General features: G+C 46.9%; 1 pseudogene across 1 annotated transcript; it reads right to left on the bottom strand.

The window, feature by feature from the left end:
- Positions 1–7,417: 7,417 nt before the first annotated feature.
- LOC308255884 (small ribosomal subunit protein uS8-like) lies at positions 7,418–11,481 on the bottom strand (annotated as a pseudogene). The gene is made up of 2 exons: positions 11,471–11,481; positions 7,418–7,845 (listed from the first exon to the last, which is right to left on the bottom strand). The product of its transcript is annotated as a small ribosomal subunit protein uS8-like (transcript).
- Between the last annotated feature and the right edge of the window lie 1,053 nt (positions 11,482–12,534).

A 12,534-nucleotide genomic window follows, 5' to 3' on the forward strand; every position in this document is an offset into this window, starting at 1 on the left:
AGAGGGCCGGGCACGGGCCTTTCCCCGCGGGCAGGGCTGGGCGTGGGCCATCGGCCGCACGTGGCCGGCGGAGGTCTGGGTGTGAGGTCCACCCGCTGGCCGCGTCAGGCCTAAACCTGGCCCTCGGCTCTGTTTTGACTGGCCCACAACGTTTTACAGTGTTTTGAATCATTTGCCAAAGTTTCAACATTAGGAAATGGCCATCAAAACCCGGGTTCCAACTTCTGAAAAATTCGATCTGGCCACACGGGGCTGCTTTTCCTGCCTGACAACAGCCCGCTGCCCCTGCGCCTGTGGCTCAGATCCCGGCTCCCACATCCCTCACCTTGCCCCTCTCCCTCACAGGGGCCAGGGCGGCTGAGGGCTGTAACCCGTTGATCCTGGAGGCCGGAGGAACGGGAAGTGGTTGTCCTACACTTGTCTCTATCGAAAGGCGAAGGAATGAGAGCGGAGCCCGGAGGGCTTCGTGCTGGAGGGAGAAACATGTACCAGCTGCCCCACGCATCGCATCCCCTCCCTCCCCACCGCGGGCACCTGAACTTGCCGTCTGATCTGACTTGTTTCCTTCGCATCCTGTGACGAAAGGGGAAGGTGGCCATCTCACCCTTTCCCACAGGGAAACTGAGGCACTGAGCGGCCTCCATCCACTAACACAGGGAGCTGGCTCTGCAGGCCAGGGGGTCCTGGGGCCGGGGTGTCCTGGGGCCGGGGGGTCCTGAGGCCGGGGGGGTCCTGGGGCGGGGGTGTCCTGGGGCGGGGGTGTCCTGGGGCCAGGGGGTCCTGGGGCCGGGGGTCCTGGGGCCGGGGGTCCTGAGGCCGGGGGGGGGGGTCCTGAGGCCGGGGGGGTCCTGGGGCGGGGGTGTCCTGGGGCCAGGGTGTCCTGGGGCCGGGGTCTTCTCCACTCTCTAACATTCCCCGGCCAAGCCACCGGGATTTGTGACCAGTACCGCAGGGCCTCCTGCCCCAGGACAGACATGCATCTCAGGGGGCAGAGTTTGATGGGGTCATGGGGAGGCGGGTCGCTTCTCCCAGGCTCCTCCCAGGCTCGGGAAGGAGCGACACAGACGGAGCCGCACTGAGGGCAGGAACCCGCCAGGAGGGCCAGCACACCGGGATGCTCAGCTGGTCACTTCTGCTGCGTTGCCAGCTGTTGGTCCATCCTGTCCCTGAGGGGATCCTCCCCGCCCCCCCCCCCCCTTGCCCCACTCAGGGCCTGGAGCCCAGACTTGTCTCCCAGGATGTGCGGAGCTTCCAGAAGTGAGGCCCAGACCAGGCCTGCCTGTTGGGGTTGGCGCCCTGCCTGGAACGGGGCGCCCCTGGAGCCGGGGCCCCCCTCAGCTCCCCCCACTGGAGGCTTGGAAGCTCTTCGTTCTCCCAGAGACCTGTGGGTGCTTCTGGCAGCCAAATGAGCCCGCAGGAGAGGGCAGCCCGCCTGGGGGGGGGGGGGGGGGAGGGAGGGAATATGGGACTTTCGTCATAAACAAGGCTTCATATTGCTGGACACTGGCCTACTGGAGCAGGGGTGCGGGCAAGGTAGTGAGCAACACGTGCACAGCAGGTGGGCGCCCCAGCAGCGGGCGGAAGCCCATCCACATCTGTCCCCGAAACTGATAAACCCACATGGGGACAGATGCTTGTCCAGGTGCCAGCACCCTCTGCGCAGACCTTCGCCATCGGGCTCCGGTACCGGGCGAGCGGCTCCAGGAGGCTGGGACCCGGTGTGCCCCCTTCCCAGGACGACCTCACTCAGGAGCCGCTGGGAGGAGGGGCGGAGGGGAGCCTCGAGGGGCAGACACGCCCGCCGCCTTCGCGCGACGATGGCGACCCCTGGCGGTCATCGCAGGAAGTGGAACGCCCGCAGAGGCGCCTCCCCGCTTCTCTCCCGGTTCCGTGGCCACCCCCTCCCTCCCTCCCTCCCCGGACCCCTCCCGGCCACCGCCCGCGCCCGGCCCTCGGCTGGGCCTGCTGAGACCTGTCCCCGCCCAGCTCGCCCCAGCGCCGCGCGCCCCGGCTCCTCCTGGGGACAAACCCGGCCCGGCCCCGGCCAGCTAAATGCCCCACTGCCCGCGCCTCTGCCTCCCTCTCCCCGCGGGCGGCCTGTGCCCTGGCTGCCTGCCGTTTCCCAGCGATCACCCCTCCGCCAGCCCCTTCCCCGGGCTCCTGTGGGCGGCTCTGCGGGAATCAGATTCCCCGGGGAAGGCGAGCCTCCAGGCAAAGGGCTCCCTCGCCCTGCACCTGAGCGCCCACTGCCGCCGCCCAAAGCTCCCAGGCAGCCAGGCTGCGACCAGGTCACAGGCTCCCCACGCACAGCCGCGCTGGGGTTGGGGGTGCGGGGAGAGAGTGCAGGGGTGAGGGGCGGAGGTCACCAGCGCCCCAATGAGGACACAAAAACAGCCCCCGCCCTGGGCTGGATGGATAGCCAGGCCCGTGCATGTCAAAGGTCAGGGCAGCCCCCACACCGGGTTCCCATTAAGGACCTGGTGGTGACGGTGGTGATGACAGCTCGCCTTCATTAGCCCCTTCCTCTACCCCAGGCGCATGGTTAACTGCTTCACACACATTTTCCTCAGTTTATCCTCACATCAGCCCCAAGAGGCTAAGTGTGCCTGCCAGTGTTTCGCAGGTAAAGAAACTGAAGCTTAAAGACGCGGTAGATAGAAGTTGTCAAATGGGCCACAAGGAGAAAGGGCAGGTCTGAGGATGCCTCCAGGTGCTGTCAGCTACCAGCTCAGGTAGGAGGTCACCTGAGATCACGCACAGAGATTGCTCGTGTTTTCCCCGCCGGGGGCATTTCAGGTTACTCCCCTCCTGCCTGAGTGGTCCTATTTGTGGTCCTCGCTGCACAGACTCGCTCTCACCCGCCCCTGTGAGCCCCTCAGCTATCCTCTTTCCAGACTGAGGCTCCCGTCCCCAAAGGCTTTGTTCCCTCCAGAACGCTGCCAGGTGCCTGGCCCAGAACTGACTTCTCAGAGAACCCAGCCCGCCAGGCCTGGCGTCAGCACCTGCCAGGCCTCCTGTACCGCCACCCGTCTCACGGTGCCGAGAGCGAAGCCCCCGGGCACAGAGCCCAGGGTACACATTCCATTGTGACCAGGAAGAGGACAAGACATGCGTTCTTGTCTTCTTGAAATAAAGATTTCAATCAAGAGATAAAGGGTAGCAAGGTAAGTAAGAGCTTACGGAGAGCAGCAAAAATACACTCAGGACAGGGAAACAAGGGAGGGCATGGAAGCAGCAGCAGGAGGGCCCAGGCTGGGCTCTTTGCTCACTGAGAATCCGAGAAAAGGGGGCCCTGGAGACAGGGTCAGGGGTTAGCCTGGGAGGAGCTGCCCTGCCCTGCCCATTGCTCCCTGGTTGCAAGTCTCATGAGGTCCCTTAGAGAAAAGAAGGGAAAAGGGAGTGGGGTTGGCTTTTACCCCTGGGGGAGAGCTTGCCCTGGGTCCTTCATCCTGAGGCTATTTATCTCTCTCTTGCAGGTGGGAACCTTAGGGGAGGTCTCAGGGGAGGGTCTCAATAGAATATTCATCAGCTTTCCAGGTGTGCTCTTTCAGGGTCTTGGTCTCCACTGATTGGTCAGCACCCGGCACGAGGTCACTGATCAAAGACCCTCAGCTGGTCAGCACCAGGGCATAGGGTCACTAATCAATGACCCTCAGCTGGTCAGCACCAGGGCACAGGGTCACTAGCCAATGACCCTCAGCTGGTCAGCACCAGGGCATAGGGTCACTAATCAATGACCCTCAGCTGGTCAGCACCAGGGCACGGGGTCACTAATCAATGACCCTCAGCTGGTCAGCACCAGGGCATGGGGTCACTAGTCAATGACCCTCAGCTGGTCAGCACCAGGGCACAGGGTCACTAGCCAATGACCCTCAGCTGGTCAGCACCAGGGCATGGGGTCACTAATCAATGACCCTCAGCTGGTCCTGAGGCAGCCAAGGAGTCACTTGTCCGGTTTTGCTGCTTTTCCCGGCCTGGAGCTGAAATACAACTGAGGCCTAGATGTTATCTTTAGGGAGGAAAGGTCAGGAGCGTGGAAACGCAGGACCAGCTACATGCTAGGAGAGGAGAGGTGACCCTGGGGCGAGTCCTTGTTTTCCCAGTCTTGCCCCTTGCGAGGCACCTGGGGCTTTCTACCCAGGTGAGTTTCTGTACCCAGCCCGTCATCCTTGCTTGGTTCATGTCTGTCTGACTGCCTGTAACACCCTATTGAAAGAATGAATGAATAAATGTATAAATTTCCTAGAGCAGCTGTAACGAAGCACCACAGATAAGGCGACTAAATCAGCAGGAACATTCCCTCAGTTCTGGAGGCCAGAAGTCTAAAAGCGAGGTCCCAGCAGGCCATGCTCCCTCGGAATCCTGCAGGAAGGACCTTTCCTGGTCCCTCCAGCGTCTGCTGGTCACTGGGGATCTTAGCATCCTTGATCTGTAGATGCATCACTTCCATCTCTACCCCGTCTTCACAGAACCCTTTCCCCGCCTGTCAGCCTGTGTCTCTCCTCTTCTCATTAGAACACCAGTCACATTGCATGAGGGCCTCCCTAGTGTCCTCATTCACTCGGGTACATCTGCAGAGACCCTACTTCCGAGGAAGGTCATATTCACAGGAACCAGGGGTTGGGGTTCAACACATCTTTTTTGGAGGACACCATTCAACCCATAACAACTGCCAAGGGCAACTTGCTCGTGGTCTGATTTTCATTTATAACTAAGGCTCTCGGGGCTTGCTTTGTCCCTGCAAGCAAAAGGACTACAGCTTTTAGGGGTGGTGCTGCCTTACACCCTGCAAGGATGTACTTGTTTCACCCTTGATTCCTCTTCCTGTCTCTGAGACCATCGGTGCTGCCTTTGTGGTCATGGTAATGACTGTGTTGACTCCCAGTTTCAGTGCTCGTGTTTCTCTCCCTCTGGGCAATGACAAGAAGCATTCTAATATCTAAAGACGTTAAGCTGACCTCACATTCTTACTGAAGTTCGCAGTCCTCTGTGTGGTCCTTAAGCCTCATTACAGTCCAGCCCCAGATCTCCTTTCCTGCTTTGACGTACTTGTCTGGCTCTTAGCAGAACAAGCAAGACAGGTGGCTAGGCCTTGAAGACAGACTTCTTTGCAAATATTTTCCACAAGTGACTACCCAGATTTCATGCTTCATTAAACATGAAAACCTTCCTTAAAATAGAAAAGGAGGCAATAGATTATATCACAGCATGCTTATGGCTCTAGTCAAATAACCTGGATTTTTTTAAATATGTCATTCTAAAACTCCTCTCACTTCTAGTCCTCATTCACAGTAAAATGGGCCTAAACTCAATTGCTGGAAGCTACCCATTGTCTACACCAGTGGTCGGCAAACTCATTAGTCAACAGAGCCAAATATCAACAGTACAACAATTGAAATTTCTTTGGAGAGCCAAATTTTTTAAACTTAAACTTCTTCTAATGCCACTTCTTCAAAATAGACTTGCCCAGGCCGTGGTATTTTGTGGAAGAGCCACACTCAAGGGGCCAAAGAGTTACATGTGGCTCATGAGCCGCGGTTTGCCGACCACTGCCCTAACCTGATAATCTTTTACTGTTTACCAAACTTTACCTTTGATATGCTTGTTTGCTTTGCTAAAGGGCAAATGTGTATTCTAGTAAATAAAAGCTATTGGGTCCGGATATTCGGAGAGCTTCACCACTAGAATGAAGTCTCTACCTGGCTTCCCCCATGCCTTCTAAATTTATATTTCTTGTCTAGTGTATCTGTTTATGTGCAGCCCCTTCTCCAGATCCTGAATCCTTGCTGCAAAAGGTTGCGGCATTTTCGCACCTTGAAAGGGACATCTGGAGAAGATGATTCGCCGGAGCAAAAAATGAAGAAAGTTCACCGGAAAGGTGGGATCACTGGAAAAGGTGGGGAGACTCACTGCACATAAAGCTCATGCCAAGCTTTGGAAGTCGTGATCCGTAAGTGGGTGAGAATGTCTTTTTTAAGCCAGGCCATAATGGGGAAGAATTCGAATAAAAGACAAAAATATCATTGTAAATTTTTAGCTTATATGCTCAAGGATAAAGAAATTAAAATGTCTAAAGTTACTCTCTTAAATCAGGCTCAAGGAAAACGAGTGCCCTTGTCATCTTTAACTATGTGGGCTCTTGTTCAAACTGCATTATGCCTAATTCATATTGGGGATCAAAAGTCTGTAATACAGAAGGCCCCAGGTCCTCTGCCTCTAGTGTGGAAAGGCTCAACAGCTAGAGAAAATAGAGCTATCAGTCCATTTACAAAAGGACTCTTTAACGCTTTGTCTGAAAATTGCCATATGATGCCTTGGGACAGACAGATTTTAGCTAAAATAACTTCAGAGGCCAGTCAATGCTATGGAGAGAAAGAGCCAGGAAAAGAACTCTGGTTTATTAAGTCTTGTCTATATGTTATGGGTACTTGTCTGTTGATTGTAGTTTTATCTGTCTTTGTTGTTTATTGTTAGTCTGTTAAGCATGCCTTTAATTTAATTTAATAAGTAAAGAAACCTAGATGGCCAGGCCATTTACTGAATTTCCCCAGAGCAAACAGGATATGGGGGTGGGGAGACATGTGGCCAATGGTACATGTCCTAGGAGACAAAGGGAGGTAGAAATAACTAAAAAGGCCCCAGCCCATTAATTACTAGGTCCTTTGGTGATCCTGTAAAATGGACACCCATTCACGAGAGTGTTATCAAAAGTCTCATTTCGCGATGTTTTTATTTCCCAGTCTGTCATTTGAAATTTGGATAGATGAGACATTTCTCACAATTTAAGGGATACATCTGGGATTTCTGTACCCGTGGGGAGGAAAAGGCTAGCTTAAGAGAAGGCGCGCCCCACCCAACTTTGGGTGGCCTCTTGGGCTGACTCCATCTCTTTACGGATATTGTAGAATAAACCCAAGACTGTTTTTCTTTAAAAGATGGCAAAAATGGCACAAGGAAAACATACAGGCTGGGCTTAGGCAACAAGATTAGTATTTCCATAATAAAGGGTCGTTCTTGAATAATAGACCGCATTCCAACGTTAACATTAAGGCCACTGAAAGTCAGTAAGTTATCTCTGTTGCAGAATCTGCCAAAATAAATGCCTTAAATAATAATAATTGGCTTTAAAAATCTCAAAATCGTGGAAACATAGATAAATAAATGTAAATAAAATGAAGACTTTGTGGTGAAGCTTTTCATTAATAATTATAAGTATATTGATGGTGGGGTCCAGTCGCTCGGGGGAGACTGGCTAAAGCTCTCTGTTGGAGGAGGGGGCTGGTCTCACTTTCTGCAGCAGCAACCTTAGATGTTATCTCTGAGGGAAAAAGTGGCGCTTTTATTTTATTTTATTTTATTTTTATTTTTTTATTTTTTGTCCTTTGAGGCATTTTATTTCCACATATGTATTACATCCCTAGAAAAAGAATCCCAGGATTTTCCCTCCCCTGTGTTTTCGTCTTGCTTCTTCATGGTCCATGATGCCCGCTGCGGTTGTCAGTACAATGAAACCGAACTGACAGGATGGAGACAAGTTTGTTCTGCCATTTTTCTAGATCTTTGAGTTACACATCAAATCTGGGGCTGATTACTCCACACTTGTTCAACCTGCCTGTGAGGTTCACAACAATTTTCCCAGCTCTGTGGTCATCAATAATTTCAAATTCACCAATGTAACCATGCTTCATCATCACAGTCAGAAACCGGACGATGACTTCGGAGCACGGCCTAATGAGAACCTGGCATTTGCCCCTCTTTTCGGCATTGTTGATACTCTAAAGAGCATCAGCCAGGACATTGATGCAGCACAGACCGATGGCGGAAAGAGAATGGGAAAAAGTGGCGCTTTTAAAATTCAGGCCTGCTTTCCTCCTCCCCTTACCTCTTCGCCAGCCTCATATAGTTTTACAAAGTCTTTGGTAACTTCGGAGTTTGCTGAATTAAGTAATAAAAATTATTAAATAGCTAGGTATTTTGAAATAACAGAATACTGAAATATTAATCTGAGTTTGCCTCGTATGAAAAATCTAAAGGATAGATTTGAATCTATTAATTAAATATGTCTTGCATTTTATTTGAAATAAATCCTTAAACATATAAATATATTACTAATCTAAGAAATGCTAAGTATTTAACTTGCCACCTAAAATTTGAGGCTTCAAAGAGTTTAAAGTCCAAATTAAGTTGGGAGAAATTATATTGTTGTGATAATAAAATGCATAAAGTATAGAAATTCATTTTTGAGAGGAATGATTCTTAATTTTCTCTGGAGAAATTAGTAGTTCAAAATATATTATAGTCCTTATGTGTACTATGTGTGGTAAAATTTCAACCTAGGATATAATACTTTATATGGTCTGATTAAAAAAGAAAGATTAATTCTATGGTCTGAACCAAATTTTTAATATAAAAACCAATTTAAATTTAATTGATATCTTTTAGAATAATTACAAAAAAGTACATAATATAATCTTTGGGTTATGTATATTTGATAGTCTTTCCAAGTTAAATTTTAAGACTTTAGCTGAGAGATAGCTTTGGGACATTTCAAGGGCCCTGGAATGATTCAAGGATTTATTCTCTCTTAAAATCAGTGGAAAGCTTTATCAAATAAAAATTAATAGCTATGTTTTATTTATATATATTTTTTTTAAATGTTATAAAAGTTTCAACCTCTAAGGGAGGGCAAGACAAAGTTGCTAAATACTTCCTAAACAGAATTGGATTATTCAGCAGCAGAATTTTAAAACAAAAGCTCTCAGGGAGCCTGCTCTTTAGATAGGCTGGGGGATGGGTCAGCATCTGTACTTCATAGGTCAAATGTATAAGTCTGCTTACTTTGCTTTTTCAATAAAGATGCCTACTTTAGTTACTTAATAAATTAGCTCTTTATAATATAATCAAGGTCTCATATAAACTCATTTATATGAGAAGCCAAAATTTTATAAACAATTGGGTCTAACAAAGTCCAAAGTAAAATTTGCATACATATGCAAATGAGCACTAGCCAAAAAGAATGCTGTTTAAAAGTAAATTTTAAACTTAATAAAATGGAGAAATGTTAAAATCTCTTCTGCCACTATTTACAAAGTAAACTAAAAGTTATTATTCAAGCATTAAATCTCACCATTAATAAGACACCATAAGTAAAAAGACACCACTTTTACTTGATATATGTGCATTGCAGTATTGGTCAGAATCTGAAAAGCAACCAAGTTTGTTACTCTGTTTAAAAGAAAGAAAAAAGATTTTTAAAAGAAACTACCTAAATGTGGCCTAGAAATTACTCTGGGAGGAAATAAAGAAAATTCCTTTCAAATATCTAGAAAACTGTAATTAAAAATCAATGTATTAGGCCTCAAAAAGAAAAGTAAATAATTTGCACTTTGCCTCCCTAACAAAGCTTATGTCAATATACTCAAAGACTGATAGCAGGAATCCAATAAGTGGCATTTACTGTCCATACCCAAGGACAATTGAAGTTAAAAAAATAAGCCTTATTTCAGACTGATTTAAATTGGAAAATTGAAATAAGTTACTATTCAGGGGAACTTAGTTTTACTAGGCAGGAATCTATTCCTGGAGCATTAACTGTTTTTACTGATGGCTCATCTCATAGTAAAGCTGCTTATCATACAATGAATTCAGACTGAGTCATCCAGACCAGTCATACTTCTGTGCAAAGAATTAAATTAGAAGCCATCAAGGCTGCATTGCAGGATTTTCAAGAGCCTCTAATATTATTTCCAATTAAAAACAAAAAAAGGGGGGATAGTGAATATGCTGTAAGCAAACTACATCAAGCCTTAATTACTTAAATTTTTCTGCTTGTAATGCTGATGGCAAAACACTCATGAAATTACACTGGTATCAGAATAAGCCAACGGAAAATGGTCTAGTTCAGTGGTCAGCAAACTATGTGACATGACAGCAATGATATCCGAATTCTGGATGGTGGACAAACGGACCCGCATTGCCATTGCCCACCGTTTGTCCACCATCCAGAATTCGGATATCATTGCTGTCATGTCACAGGGGACAGTGATTGGGAAGGGGACTCAAAGAACTGATGGCCCAGAAAGAAGCCTACTACAAACTAATTCCTTAAATGCCTGGCAGCAATTTAAAAAGGACATGACAGAACTCTAATTCTTGTTAAATTTATTAAGAAAACAAAAAAGGGGGAGATGCTAGAAGCTGAAAACCCATTGTCTACACCAGGGGTGGGCAAACTTTTTGACTCGAGGCCACAATGGGTTCTTACACTGGACCGGAGGGCCGGAACAAAAGCATGGATAGAGTGTTTGTGTGAACTAATATAAATTCAAAGTAAAGGAGCGGAGGGGAGAGCAAGAGGCCGTAGTTTGCCCAAGGTTGGTCTACACTATCATGAAAGTGCAGCAGGGAACACAGAGGCTGATGGACCTTGGGCTTTAGCAAGGGCTAAAAGCTATGCACCAATAGTTCTGTCAAGACAATGGTGGCTCAAGGCAATCCCCTAACCCAGTGATCGGCAAACCGCGGCTCGTGAGCCACATGCAGCTCTTTGGCCCCTTGAGTGTGGCTCTTCCACAAAATACCAGGGCCTGGGTGAGTCTATTTTGAAGAAGTGGTGTTAGAAGAAGTTTAAGTTTAAAAAGTTTGGCTCTCAATAGAAATTTCAATCGTTGTACTGTTGGTATTTGGCTCTGTTGACTAATGAGTTTGCCGACCACTGCCCTAACCTGATAATCTTTTACTGTTTACCAAACTTTACCTTTGATATGCTTGTTTGCTTTGCTAAAGGGCAAATGTGTATTCTAGTAAATAAAAGCTATTGGGTCCGGATATTCGGAGAGCTTCGCCACTAGAATGAAGTCTCCACCTGGCTTTCCCCATGCCTTCTAAATTTATATTTCTTGTCTAGTGTATCCGTTTATGTGCAGTCCCTTAACCAGATCCTGAATTCTTGCTGCAAAAGATTGCGGCAGTCAATCATTTCTATAAAGTAATGATATCTTTTTAAAACCTGCCAATAATATTTAAATCACCAAATGTTTACAGATTGCAATGAGGTCTTTAACAAAAGGAGTTGTTAGTACTCAAGAGTACAAATACGTTGGGAGAGAAATACTTTGAAAAAAAAAGCCATGTAGCTCGGATCAAAATCTCTATTGAAATAAGCTAACCCACTGGTTTCTAGGGTGGTCTTAAGAACACCTTCTGGGCAAGGAAGCTGACGACTTGTTCATCTAAACCGATATAAGGGTAGCTGGCATGCATAATAAGTGTTCCTCAAACTTGGAACACACCTACCTTAGAATCTTATTATGTTTGGAAAGGCCCTCCAAGCAAGCGGTAAAAGCATCAGAAAGACAATCCTTGATTTTATGCCACGCTATTTATTCTATAGACAACCTATTTATCTTGTAGACAAGCAGGCCTATTTTTGCTACAGTAAAGTAAAATTTCAAAATACAACCAACTCTACGCTTGATACATCGTGTCCCCGGGGAAGTCCCGGTAGAGCGGGGGAAACCAAAGCTGCAGTACTGGCTGCTGCCTGCCATTTCCTAGAAGGCGTCTCGCCACTGAGGTTGGACTCAAAAGTGCAAAAGGAAAAACTTAAAAATCAAACCTGGAATTCAACTGTGTATGTTGAGATTCGGTTTTATTTATGCTACTAGCTAAGTAAAAAGCATACATGTTGTGTCTGTGGTACAATCAATACATTTGCAACTTTACTACTTAAATTCTCTAAACAAAGTAACTGCCAATTGATACGGTCATTGATGGCACAGGGCTTAGAAAAACCAAAAGGTATAAAAAGTTTGCAGTCTTGCCCCAAGATACAAAAACTGAATTTCAAACAATGCCTTAACATACATGATTTAAAGAGTATATGAAAAAGAAGTCACATCAAATCAAGTACAAAAATAGCCAAAATGCCTATTATGAGCTGTAATGTTTCCATTAGTCCACACAGGATCTGACACAGAACTTAGCAGTTTCCAAATACGCATCATTTACTTTAAGCACTGCCACCTTTGCAGGATGGGGAGATGGAGGAGTGACACTGCTTTTAGTGTTTCTAAAAGTACAAAGCCTTTCCCTATGAATTAATGAAGGAAAGAAATGGCTCTTCCAGGCTCTTGGTACCCAACCCTGTGCCTGGAAATATAGACTACATCTACTGTTTAACAGGGAAAAGTTATACTACTCGAGAAATCGTTATCCAACTGGGGTAACTATTGAACTTGTCAATGGTATTTCTTTGTCTGATAATTTTAAGGAATTCTCAGTATTCACAGAGATTACTGTTTTGCCTTGGTGAGAATAAAATTGAAGTCGCAAGACAATATGAATTGAAATCACCTTCACTAGTTTAACTTGCAGAAAATATATTTTGAATAAAAGATTATAATACATTACTGTCTTATTTTTTAAACACAGAGTGAAGTTGCTCTTGGTAACATTAACTCACCCACATGGCACAATATTTTGGAGTAAAGTCTGCTCAACCATAACAACGTGCACACAAAATAACATGGGTGA

The sequence above is a fragment of the Plecotus auritus genome (assembly GCF_963455305.1).
Source record: "Plecotus auritus genome assembly, chromosome: 8".
NCBI classification, from domain to species: domain Eukaryota; kingdom Metazoa; phylum Chordata; class Mammalia; order Chiroptera; family Vespertilionidae; genus Plecotus; species Plecotus auritus.